Here is a 14307-nt window from a genome sequence, read left to right on the forward strand (position 1 = left end):
TTCCAGATAATATTCAGTTTTCCAGTTTCATGCTTTTGTTTCCATTGTGTCCTTATATTTGGCAATAATGCTACAATATTTCCAAGTAACATTACATATTAAATATTTACTCAGTTTAGCTTTAATATTAATACTGGAATTTTGCCCATTATTAACTTATCTTTGACATGGCAGTTTCATTGTTCTCAATGAAGTTTTCTTTTCAAGTAGTGAATTAGCTATAGTTTTAATTGTAACCTGCTAATGTAATTAATTTTTGTTGTAATTTCAGTGTTGCATATTTTAGTCAAATTATTGGACAGAAAAGCCTTCCACGTCACTGACAAAGGAATTATTTGTAGCTGTTGATACGTTCCTGACAAAACAAATTACCCTGCAGTCTCCTATTGGACGTTGGGTTTCCTTTAGACCATAAGATATAGGAGCAATATTAGGACATTTGGCCTATCTGAGACTTGACTTTTGGTGAGTCTGCCCCACCATCCTTTTTGTGAAAATTTTATATGTAGTGTATTTCATTTAACTTAGTTGAAGTCAAGGAACTATATGTTACCATGTGTACCCTATTATTAATGCAGAGTTTAAGAAAATAAAAGTTTGGCTGTTCTTGGTAAGAATGACAACTAATGTTAAGATTTCAAATGGCCAAAAGGACAATGATGATTATGTACTACACAGCTTGCCCCATGTTCATTGGCTGAAAGATTTCAAATGGGTGAATGACTGACAGTTTAAACTACCAGCCCCTTGAAATTGGGTATATCAACAAGCTGGTCCACTCTCCCCACCGGCCTATCACAATTACCTCCTACCTACATCCACCTACCCCACCCCTACTTATCTCTCAATACCCTTCCCCCTCAACATTCCTGATGAAGGGCTTATGCCCAAAACGTTGACTCTCCTGCTCCTCAAATGCTGCCTGACCTGTTGTGCTTTTCCAGCAGCAGACCTTTTGACTCTGACTCTCCAGCATCTACAGTCCTACTTTCTCCTGTATCAACAAGTGCTCAGGGTCAGAGCAGTCCTTTAATAAGCTGCCCTTGTCAGAGAGCTGTCTTGATTAGTTGGAAGATGGACCAGAAGAGGAGGTGGGAGACACAGAAGAGTTCCTTAACACTTCAGGTAGAGCAGAATGCTGCTTTCTTAGCTTTAAAGCTAATGACACACTGCACCAACTGCCTGTTTATCCTCTTGTGTCAGTGAACAATCCTCAATTGTTACAAGTTGTCATTTCTTTGTCTAATCAATAACGACCTTAATATACTCTTTGAAAATTCCTTATAAATGGTTGACTGTCTATATTAGGGAGCTATGGTCACAAACACCCAAAATCTTTCCTATCTGCATCATTCTCAAACATCAACATCGCTATGCCAGTCCATTTCTTCTCCTTGTGTTACCATTGGTTCCAGAATCAAGTGTAGCACTTAAGCAAATTCATCTACTCTAACTTTTCTATGGCTGTAATCAGTGGCAACTACGTATCTGGTGGACTCATTCTCATTTTTCACACTGTCATTTTTTTTCAAGTTTGTTGTTTATTTCTAGATAATGTTTCAGTTTGTCTTGATTCATGACCCCACTGCAATCTCCTGTGTGATAGCCTCCCATACATACTCCACAGTCTGACGATAATTGGGTTATCCACCTGCTGCAAGATGAGAATGTTATTGTGTTCACATGCTGTCTAAGTTGAACTAGAGATCTTGGATCATAAATCTTGTTTACATATATTGTCATGTCCCTTTGTTACACAAAGACAGCACATTCTCTGCAGCTGGACTTCCTCCTCTATGTATTATTTACATTACAGAAGAGTATATTTAGCTGGGTAAACAGATGCTTTTGGTCAGTTGCTGAATTGTGCATTTACTAATGTATGGAAACAGGGCTCAGCTTCCAGGAGCTACAGTTCCATTATGCACATTTCTGCAAGAATGCAGTCAGTCAACATGTCATCAAATGCAATATCTCACTAACTGTACCACCAACCTCTCTCAATGAACACATCACCTCCCCATCACTCACCTACCAGCAATCTCTTTCAAACCTGACTCATTCCATGCATTTCTAAGGGGTGTAGGTTTGCTCGCTGAGCTGTAGGTTTGATATCCAGACGTTTCATTACCTGGCTAGGTAACATCAGTGACGAGCTCCAAGTGAAGCGAAGTTGTTGTCTCCTGCTTTCTATTTATATCTTTCTCCTGGATGGGGTTCCTGGGGTTTGTGGTGATGTCATTTCCTGTTCATTTTCTGAGGGGTTGATGGTATCTAGATCTGTGTGTTTGTTTATGGCGTTGTGGTTGGAGTGTCAGGCCTCTAGGAATTCTCTGGCATGTCTTTGTTTAGCCTGTCCCAGGATAGATGTGTTGTCCCAGTCAAAATGGTGGCATTTCTAAGTTTCCTTCTTCTCTCAAACTAAGCTCTGCTATAGGCTTCATACCTACATTTCAGAGCTTCCAGATGGCCACCAGTTATTCAGCCATAGCAGAAGTATCACTCAAATATCACCTCTTGTATGCTGCATAATCAGAGGCATTAGGAGTTCATTGGTTGGGGCAGGCATAGCTGAAGCTTTTAGCCACATGGAGTTTGTGGTCAACATTGATGAAAAAGGTCTTGCTGAGCTTGTGATCAGCAATCGGGCTAAACCTCTTGAAGGTGTTAATATTTTCATAGTTACCCTCTTCTTCATATTCCACTTTCCATTTCATTAAGAATGCTGTTCAGATTTACATGCTCCTCATTGTGTAAGCAAACATCTAATTTCCTCACACATCCGCTCAATCCAACCCTTGTGCCATCTTTTTTCATTCAAATATTCAACACTGAGAACAGAAGAATCAAAGTACATAAACAGAAGCAGGAGTAAACCACCACAAAGCCTGTTGAGTATATTCCACCACTCAAAATGATCATGATTAATCTTCAACTTTAACTGCACATAATCATACAAATCAGGAACAGGAGTTCTATATAAGTGTCCAAGTGCTCTGCTCCCACCACTTTTTCAGGAAGACTGGAACAAAGACCAACGATTCTGAGTGACAAAGAAATTGCCTGGTCTCTGATTCAGGTTTGTGATTCCTGATTTTTAGACAATTAGTCAAACACCTTCTCTACATCCCTCTGTCTAGCAACACTGCCACCTGTCAATTCCCCTCTAAGGCTCTCCACATCCTGACTTTGAATTATATTGCTGTTCTTTCACTGTAGCTGGGTAAAAGTCTTTAAATTCCCTTCCTGACAGCAGCTTGGATCTTTCTACAGCACATAGATGACAGCAGTTCAAAAAGGCAGCTTACCACCATCTTCAGAGCAACTAAGGATAGGCAACAAATGCCAGCCAGCCAGTATTGCCCACGATCATGTATGTATCAACTAACTCATTGCTTGTTCTTCTGACTTCCCAGCAGATCCAAGCCTAACGTGTCCAACATTTCCTCAAAAGAAAACCCATCCTTTCCAGGTATTAGGCTCTTAAACTTTCTCTAAACTGCTTCCAACTCATTTACATTCTTCCTTTCATAAGTCAACCAATACTGTACTCAATATTTCAGGTGTGGAGTTTATAAGAAAAGCATAACCTCCCTACTTTTGGAATCCATTCTCCTCATGATAAATGACACAATTCTATTAACTTTTCTAATCACTTTTTGTACGTTCTTTTAACCTTCTGCAATTCATACACAAGAACGCCCAAATCCCTCTTCATCTCAGACCCTTGTAATCTCTCACCATTTAAATTATTTTTTATGCTTTTGGCTAACTGGACAATTTCACAATTTTCCATGCTATACTCCATTTGTCATGTCTTTGCCTATTCACTCAATTGGTCATTATCTTTTAATAATCCTTGTTTATACTTTCCAATTGACTTTCCTCCCTATCATTGTGTCATTAGCAAACTTGGTAACCATACCTACAATCCCTTCATAACTCATTTATAGAACTATAAGCAGTTGAGGTCTGAGCACTGTTACCTGTGGCACACCTCTGGTTACATCTAGCCAACCTAAAAAAAATCCATTGAGACTTATTCTCTGGTTCCTGTTAGCCAGCCAATCTTCTACTATAAACCGACTGACTCCCACAGCTACCTAGACTACACCCTGCCCCCTGTAAAAACGCTATCCCATATTCCCAATTCCTTCGTCTCCGCCACATCTGCTCCCAGGAGGACCAGTTCCAACACCGCACAGCCCAGATGGCCTCCTTCTTGAAAAACCACAGATTCCCCCCAGACGTGATCGACGATGCCCTCCACCGCATCTCCTCCACTTCCCGCTCCTCCGCCCTTGAGTCCTGCCCCTCCAACTGCCACCAGGACAGAACCCCACTGGTTCTCACCTACCACCCCACCAACCTCCATATACAGCGTATCATCCGCCGTCATTTCCACCACCTCAAAACGGACCCCACCACCAGGGATATATTTCCCTCCCCTCCCCTATCAGCATTCCGAAAAGGTCACTCCCTCTGTGACTCCCTCGTCAGGTCCACAACCCCCACCAACCCAATCTCCACTCCTGGCACCTTCCCCCTGCAACCGCAGGAAATGCAAAACTTGCGCCCACACCACCCCCACTACTTCTCTCCAAGGACCCAAGGGATCCTTCCATATCCACCACAAATTCACCTGCACCTCCACACACATCATCTATTGCATCCGCTGCACCCGATGTGACCTCCTCTATATTGGGGAGACGGGCCGCCTACTTGCGGAACGCTTCAGGGAACACCTCTGGGACACCCGGACCAACCAACCCAACCACCCCGTGGCTCAACACTTTAACTCCCCCTCCCACTCCACCAAGGACATGCAGGTCCTTGGACTCCTCCATCGCCAGAACATAACAACACGACAGTTGGAGGAAGAGCGCCACATCTTCCGCCTGGGAACCCTCCAACCACAAGGGATGAACTCAGATTTCTCCAGTTTCCTCATTTTCCCCTCCCCCACCCCCCCCACCTTGTCTCAGTTGATTCCCTCAAACTCAGCACCGCCCTCCTAACCTGCAATCTTTTTCCTGCCCTCTCCGCCCCCACCCCACTCCGGCCTATCACCCTCACCTTGACCTCCTTCCACCTATCACATCTCCATTGCCCCTCCCCCAAGTCCCTCCTCCCTACCTTTTTATCTTGGCCTGCTGGACACCCTTTCCTCATTCCTGATGAAGGGCTTATGCCCAAAACGTTGAATTTCCTGTTCCTTAGATGCTGCCTGACCTGCTGCGCTTTAACCAGCAACACATTTTCAGCTCTGATCTCCAGCATCTGCAGACCTCACTTTTTATTCTACCAATGCTAACCAACCCCACAATACACCATGAGCTTCTATGTTCTGCAATATCCTTTGATGTGCTTTCTGGAAGTACAAGTCATCACTCTTTCCCTTTTATCAATGTGTTATCTCCCTAAGGAACTCCAATTGATCGGCCAAGCATGATTTCCCTTTCACAAAACCATATTGACTCTACTTGATGATCTTGAACGTACCCTACTATAGCTTCTTTAATAGTATCTTCTAATATTTCCCCTCTGATCAATATTAAGCTGACTGGCCAGTGGTTTCCTGTTACCTGTCTCCCTCCTTCCATTACCTTCTAATCAAATGGAAATCTTACAGAATCGATGGAACTTTGGAAAATTAAAACCAATACATTAACAAATGCATCAAATAATTCACTAATCATTTCTGTTAAGACTCTAGCATGAAGTCCATCAGGACCTGTGCACTTCTCAGGCTGCACAGTCTGCAGTCTGAGTAAATGGTCAATGCTATTCTCCCTCTCTTTATTTTCTAACCAACTGTAAAAGTTCAATCATATTATGGCCACTGCTACCAAGGAGTGCCTTCATGATGAGATCTTAATTAATCCCACCTCATTGCAAAATTGCGACCAGGTCTAGCATGGCCACTCTGGCCGTAGAGTGTCTTGTTGTAAGAAGTTAATCTGAACACTTTATATGAACTACTCATCTAGGTTGCCTTTTGGCCACCTGACTTTCATCAGTCAATATGTAAATTAATATCTCCCATGATTATCACCATGCCTTTCTGAAAAATTCTAATTTTGTCTTCCTTTAGGTCCACCCTACTGTGTGATTACTGTTGGTTTCCTGAACTGAGGTCATCCTTCTCTATTGTGACAATACCATCTTTTAACTAAAAAACTCAGCTACTACTTTTCCTACTTTCCTGTCATTCCTAAAGGTTTTGTACCCATCAAGATACAGGCAAAGACTCATGTCATGTTGCAGCCAGATCATACTTATTCATTTCTATTTGCACTCGCAGTTCATCCATTTTGTCTTGAATGTTGTGTGAAATTGGATACCGAGCATTTCACAATTTTTATAAATGCTAGTTTTATTTTTTATTTTTATTTTTCTTTCCTCTCATTGTCAGTTAGTCGCTTCCTTAATTATTTTCTTACTCTTTTTGGTCTTAACCATACTCTTTGATTTAGGCAATCTTCCCCAGTTTGATCCCTTGCTCCTGCTATTCAATTTAAAACCCTCTCTACTTTTTGTAGTATATAGTTGGCAAGTGCACCAGCCCCAGCACACTTCAGGTGGAACTTATCCCATTGGTACAGATCCTACTTTCTCTAGTATTGCTGCCAGTATGCCATGAGCCAGAATCAACTTCGCCCCCACAAACGGAACAACAAATTCATCCTTCTAATCTGTTTTAACTCAGTCAATTGCACATGACTCAGGTAATATTGCAGTGATCTTTTGATGTACTGCTTTGTAATTTGGGTCTACCATATATACACTGGACAGGCCAAATTTTGACGATTTTTTTAAAAGCTAAAATTAGGGGGTCGACTAATACACAGGCACAAGTTTTGAGAAGCTGAAATTCATGCTGCACTTTTTAGCAATATTAACTTTTGGATATATAGTGAAAAAAGTGCAATAAGTATCTATACACATAGTCCTGCTCTGAATGAATGAAAACGTGCTGTTGGAAAACAAGTGCAGTAAGTAGAGTTAGACTAGATTCCCTACAATATGGAAACAGGCCCTTCGGCCCAATACGTCTACACCGACTCTCCGAAGAGTAACTCGCCCAGTAATGCACCTAACACTATGGGCAATTTAGCACGGCCAATTCACCTGAACTGCACATCTTTGGACTGTGGGAGGAAACCAGAGCACCCGGAGGAAACCCATGCATACACAGGGAGAATGTGCAAACTCCACACAGTCGCTCGAGGCTGGAATCAAACCTGGTACCCCGGTGCTGTGAGGCAGCAGTGCTGACCACTGAGCCACTGTGCCATGCCATTATGAATGAATGAATAGAGATGTGATATAGTAAGCAAAGAGTGATGAATAGACTTAACAGTATGAATGTGATTTAATGTGATACAGTAGGGTCGACTTATACATGAGATATATGAAAAATACAATATTTTGGCCAAAAATAAGGGGTCAGTTTATACATGAGATCAACCTATACATGAGTAGATACAGTATCTCCTCACACTCACTGTGCAGAATTTCCTTCTTTCTTCTGCCCACATCATTGGCACTTACATGACCTAAATTGTTTGGATTCTCCACATCCCTCTCCGCCCTAAGCAGATGCCCTGAATTTTGGAACCAAAGCAGACAACACTGTCAACTTGTTTTGTAAGGAATTGTATTGAATTTTTTTGGTTACATTTTCATATTTATTATATACCTTACCACCAGCTGCTATATTATTTTCAACTTCAAGAACAGAGTAAATCTTTGTCATTTACCAAGTACCAGATAATAAGGAGACAAATGGAATTTTGCCATTTATTGTTAAAGGAATGGAGTCTAAGAGCAGGAAAGTTTTGCCATAATTGTACAAGGCATTGGTGAGACTGCATCTGCAGGCCCTTTACTTTAGACCTTTTACTTGAAGAAGTATGTATTTGCATTGAAAGCAGTTCATAGAAGGTTCACTAGATTAATTCCAGAGATGAAAGATGTGTCTAATCAGGCAGAAGCAATTTAGGATTATACTGAGTAGAATTTAGAAGAATGAGAGGGTGACTTGATTGATGTATATAAGATGCTAAACAGGCCAGACAAAGTCAACAAAGATGTGCTGGTCCATGGTCCAAAGATGTGCAGGTCAGGTGAATTGGCCATATGTTTCCTCATAAGAGCAATATTGAACAAGCAGTGAAGGAGATTCAAAACCAAGATGAGGAGGAATTACTTGTCTCAAAAGATCATGATTCTGAGGAATTCACTGCCTTAGAATGGCACAGAACTGAATGGATTTCAGGAGGAGCTAGACAGTTGGCAGGAAAGTGCGGTTGAGTCCAAGATGAGATCAGCCATGATTGCATTAAATTTGAGAGGCTGAATTATCAGTCCTGCCCATAGTTTATATATTCTTACATACTCGTCAACTTCTTCTCCTACAACAGAGTAAGGATCAACTCATGGAAGCTGGAAAAGTGCCAGCAAATGTAAACAGACAACCTCTTCCCTTTCCTTCCCTGAATTCTCTGCATCGCTAAACATCAGTACGTTATGGTAAGTCCTAACACTTCACCTTCCCACTTTTTATCTCCCTTTATCCTTTGAATCTCCAAGAAATTAAAATGTTGCAGTTTAGCCTCAGATATAAATGTGTTGCTGGTCAAAGCACAGCAGGTTAGGCAGCATCTCAGGAATGCTGCCTAACCTGCTGTGCTTTGACCAGCAACACATTTGCAGCTGTGATCTCCAGCATCTGCAGACCTCATTTTTTACTTAGCCTCAGATATACTCAATGATGGAGCAATCCTCTGGATTAGAGAATTCAAAGATTCCCAAACCTATGCATAACAAAATTTCTAATCTTCATTCTAAATAATTAGTCTTTTATCTTGAGACTAAATCTCCAAGGAACAGATTTTCCTGTCATGGAAAGCAACCTTTGAGTGGGTACTCCTTGATGCTCCTTCAGAATCATCTCTTACTCTTATACACATAATGTATTCAGCCTTTCGTTATAGGACAACCCTCTTATCCAGGGACCAATGTAGTGATTCTTTACTGTATATCCTCCAAAGGAAGTATATCCTTCCTTAAATATAGTCATCTAAACTGCACATAATACTCCAAGTGTATTCTCACAAGTCCTCTGTAACAAGGCTTCCTTGTGTGCCAGACCTCTTGTAATAAATGTTAGCAGGCAATTTGCCTTCGCAATTATACTCTCAAGTTAGCTGTGCATTCCTTTTTGAGCGTACGCACGAAACATTTCTTAAACCAAGTTCAACTAAAATTCTACATGCTAGCTACAAGATTTCAAATCCTTGATAACTAAAGAACTTTATTGGCAGTGAATTTGCTTTTGGGAGAACCAAGTTAAAAAGAGAAAGAGAAAAACACTCTAGATACACAAATTCAGAGTTAAAGCATATTTTAACTAGGAGAGCTTTGATCTCAGGTACCTATGCTGAAGATGCTAATGACGCCTGTTGAACCAGGAGTCTACAACCATGGGATACTTGGAGATGATGAGGGACAATCTCACTACAAGTAAGTGAATGGTTCAATAAATCACAATTCTGAGGCAATTCCTTGAGTTTTCAGATCAAATGGTTTAATCTTCCAATTCCTGACAAATATCTCAATTAAATTTTAGGGGTGTATAATTTGAGTTGAGTTCAATTTACTGTATAAATAACTGTTCATTGTACTTTTAATACCATTAATGTAACTGACCATTTAAGGGAGACCCTAATTATTACTAGTCTCATTTTTTTCTATTTTAGTGAGGCTAAAATCTTTTATTTGAAATAGTGAAATTGGCGGTTCTGATTTTCACCGCAAACGAGAACCATTCAGTTGCCTTAGAACGTTGCAAATACCAACTCCCAAATCCTCTTTCCTCACTTTCCCAAGGAGGCAGAACTGGGTGCAGTTTGCCCATGCTCAGTTCCAGGAGGCAGCGTACCAGTTAAATGATGAAATGCTTCCACTGACAGATTATAGAGTTCCTGCAGTGAGGAAGCAAGCCCAGGTGAGAGCATATGTTTTGGGTAGCTAGGCTACTCATTTGAAGAGCAGGGATATACCTGTAAATATGGTTCCAGGACACCTTCAAAATGGGAATCAAGGAAATTTTCTTTTAGTAGATGCCTGTGGGACTGTTAACTTTGCAGAGTATGTATTGCCATTGTCTTACCAGACTATAGGGCTGCTCTTTCATTAGAGAGAGAGACACACAACTGGTGGCAATTTAATTTGAGGAACATCATATTTTAGATGAAGGGAGAGGATAAGAAGGAGAGTCCGTCATAGTAACTTCAGCCGGTGATTGGAATTGAACTCATGCTGTTGGCATCACACTGCTTTGCAAACCAACTGTCCAGTTAACTGAGCTTGACATTGCACAGCGCACAAACCCATCGGAATATCCAATTTGTCAAGACCTGTCAAGAAGTTGTCAACATGTGTCAAGATGTATTTTTATAAATGAGAATGCTTTTATCAACATAGTGTAGTCTGCAATATGCAACTTTAAGTAATGGAAATATAGTTTAACCAAAATGTTAGCTGTTTCAGAGGGCCTGTCCATTTAAATCCATTATAGGATATGTGCTGGATGACTGACTTTCCAAACTAGAATTTTCACAATGGAATTCTAATTAATAGACAGCTCCAATAGCGCTTATATTGAAACATTCATCAATATTAAACATTTAACACATGATTGATATGAAGTCATAGAATCCCTACAGTGTGGAAACATGCCATTTGGCCAACAAGTCCACACTAACCCTTCAAAGAGTAACCCATCCAGACCCATTTCCATACCCTATTACTCTACATTTACCCTGACTAATGCATCTAATCTACACATGCCTGAACGCTATGGGTAATTTAGCAAGGCCAATTCATCTAACCTGCACGTCTTTGGATTGTCTCTGGAAACTAAAGCACCCAAAGAAAACCCATGCAGACACTGGGGAAAAAGTGCAAACTCCATACAGACATTCACTTGAGGCTGGAATCAAACCCAGGTCCCTGGTGCAGTGAGGCAGCAGTGCTAACCACTGAGCCACCATGCCACCCATAATGATTTTCACTTATGCGGTAGGCAATGGCCTACTGGTAATATTACTAGATGATTAATGCAGAGACTCAGGCAATGATCGGGGGACCTGGTTTCAAATCCCACATGCCAGATGTGAAATTTGTATTCAATACCAATCTGGAAATAAGAGTTTAATGATGACCATAAAACCATTGTTGATCATCGGAAAAACCCCTGTGGTTCACTAATGTCCTTCATTGAAGGAAGTTGGCCATCTGGTCTGGCCTACATGTGACTCCAGATCCACAGCAATGTGGCTGATTCTTAACTGCCGTCTCAGCAATTAGGCATAGGCAATAAACACCAGTGACACTAATATCCAATGAATGAATTTTTTAAAATCCCAGGGATTGGTTGAAGATTTCCAATGTATTTGATTATCTCATTTAGAGATTTTTTTTGTTTTATAGTGACATTCCAAATAGACTTTTTTTGACTCCAGTGACAGAACATTCCTATTAGATTGAAAGGAAAGACTAACAAGTGTTGGGAATGCTGGATGCTGAGAGAAATTGAGGATTCATTTAAGCAAAAGAAGAAAGCATATGTCAGGTATAGACAGGAGAGATCAAGAGAATTAGACTACAAAGGCAGTAGGAGTATACCTAGGAGGGAAATCAGGAGGACAAAAAGGGGTCAAGAGATAGTTTTGGCAAATAGGGTTAAGGAGAATCCAAAGGGTTCTTACAAATACATCAAGGACAAAACATCCATTGTGTGGAGACGCAGGAGATGGGGGAGATACTAAATGAGTATTTTGCATCAGTGTTTACCGTGGAAAAGGACAAGGAAGATATAGAGAAATATATGGTGATATCTTGAAAAATGTCCATATTACAGAGAAGGAAGTGCTGGATGTTTTGAAACACATAGAGGTGGATAAATCCTCAGGATCCAATCTGGTGTACCCTAGAACTCTGTGGAAAGCTAGTGAAGTGATTGCTGGGCCCCCAGCTGAGATATTTGTATCATCAATAGTCACAGGTGAGGTGCCAGAAGACTGGAGGATGGCTAACGTGGTACCATTATTTAAGAAAGGTGATAATGACAAACCAGGGAGCTATAGACCAGTGAGCCTGATGTTGCTGGTGGGCAAGTTATTGGAGGGAATGCTAAGGGCTGGATTTACATGTATTTGAAAAAGCAAGGACTGATTCGGGATTGTGAGACATGATTTCCTGCGCACTAACTTGACTGAGTTTTTTGAAGAAGTAACAAAGAGGATTGATGAGGGCAGAATGGTAGATGTGATCTATATGGACTTCAGTAAGGTGTTAGACAAGGTTCCACGTGGGAGACTGGTTAGCAAGTTTAGATGTCATGGAACACAAGGAGAACTAGCCATTTGGATATAGAACTGCTCAAAGGTAGAAGACAGAGTGTGGTGCTGGAGGGTTGTTTTTCAGACTGGAGGCCTGTGACCAGTGCAGTGCCAAAAGGATCAGTGCTGTGTCCACTACTTCTGTTCATTTATATAAGTGGTTTGGATGTGAACTTAGGAGGCATAGTTAGTAAGTTTGCAGATGACACTAAAATTGGAAGGGTAGTGGACAGCGAAGAAGGTTAGCTCAGAGTACAATAGGATTTTGATTAGATGGGCAAATGGGCTGAGGAATGGCAGATGGAGTTTAACTTAGATAAATGTGGGGCACTGCATTTTGGAAAAGCAAATCTTAGCAGGACTTAGGCACTTAATGGTAAGGTCCTAGAGAATGTTGCTGAACAAAAAGACATTGGAGTGCATGTTCATAGCTTCTTGAAAGTAGAGTCGCAGTTAGATAGGATAGTAAAGGTGTTTGGTATACTTTCCTTTATTGGTCAGAGTATTGAGTATCAAAGTTGGGAGGTCATTTTACGACAGTACAGGACATTGGTTAGGCCACTGTTGGAATATTGTGTGCAACTCTGGTCTCCCTCCTATCAGAAGGATGTTGTGAAACTTGAAAGGGTTCAGAAAAGATTTACCAGGATATTGCCAGGGTTGGAGGATTTGAGCTATAGGGAGAGGCTGAATAGGCTGGGGTTGGTTTCCCTGGAACGTTGAAGGCTGAGGTGGCCTCATAGAAGTTTATAAAGTCATGAGGGGCATGGATAGGATAAATAGACAGGCTTTTCCCTGCAGTGGGGTGAGTCCAGAACTAGAGGGCATAGGTTTAGGGTGAGAGGGGAAAGATATAAAAGAGACCTAAGGGGCAACTTTTCATGCAGAGGGTGAGGTGTGTATGGAATGGGTTGCCAGAGGAAGTGGTCGAGGCTGGTATAATTGGAACACTTAAAAGGCATCTGGACAGATATTTAAATAGGAAAGGTTTAGAGGGATATGGGGCAAGCGCTGGCAAATGTGACTAGACTGTGTTGGGATATTTGGTCGGCATGGACATGTTGGACCAAAGGATCTGTTTCCATGCTGTACATCTGTGACTCTATGACTCTATGATATCTGATTAAAAGTGATGTTGGTTAAAGGGTGAGTTGCGATCCAGAGGGGAGGGCAAAGGGTGATGTCTGGGATCTATGAATTGACACTGAATTGACATAGGAGCTATAAAGGGTGATGGGGGTGTTTGGAAGCATATCATATAAAAAGTCATGTGAGATGGGTATGACTGGCCAAGGGGAATGGATTGATGGGAATTGGGTGACAGAGATCTGAGGATCTAGGGATATGCAAAGCCATGGACAGTTGGGAGACAGGCATCAGGTGGCATAGATGGAGCATTGAGAGAGTAGTGTGACAGCAGAAGGATGCTATTTTATTTCTTAGTTTTAAACTTTGAACATAGTGCGACAAGACAGCCTTACTGCCCAGGTCAACCTGACAAGTACAGTCATTTCTATGCTTTTCAGTTCATGTGGTCTCTTTCAGCACCCACCCCCACCCTCCCTGACTGAAAATCATCAGGCCAGTGGATTATCTTTAAAGCTGAGGTTCACAGGACAGGGATATCTTCTGCATCTGACAACTAATCCAAAATCAGAAATCTGGCTTCAGGCTTTCAGTAAATACTTAGATTTGCATATTCAAACAAAAAACTACCGTTTTTTTGATCATAATGAAATCCAGATTTTTTTCTTCCTTTCTGGTTATTTTCTTATTTATCAATATCCTCCTCATGCTGATCCCTGTGCTTTGTTAGCTTTCCTTTTGAAGTCTGGTGACAACTGTGCAGCAAGTGTGAATAAAATACAAGAAATGCTGGCTGTACGCTGCAGGTCTA

This window comes from Hemiscyllium ocellatum, chromosome 2 (genome assembly GCF_020745735.1).
Source record: "Hemiscyllium ocellatum isolate sHemOce1 chromosome 2, sHemOce1.pat.X.cur, whole genome shotgun sequence".
Taxonomy (NCBI): Eukaryota; Metazoa; Chordata; class Chondrichthyes; order Orectolobiformes; family Hemiscylliidae; genus Hemiscyllium; species Hemiscyllium ocellatum.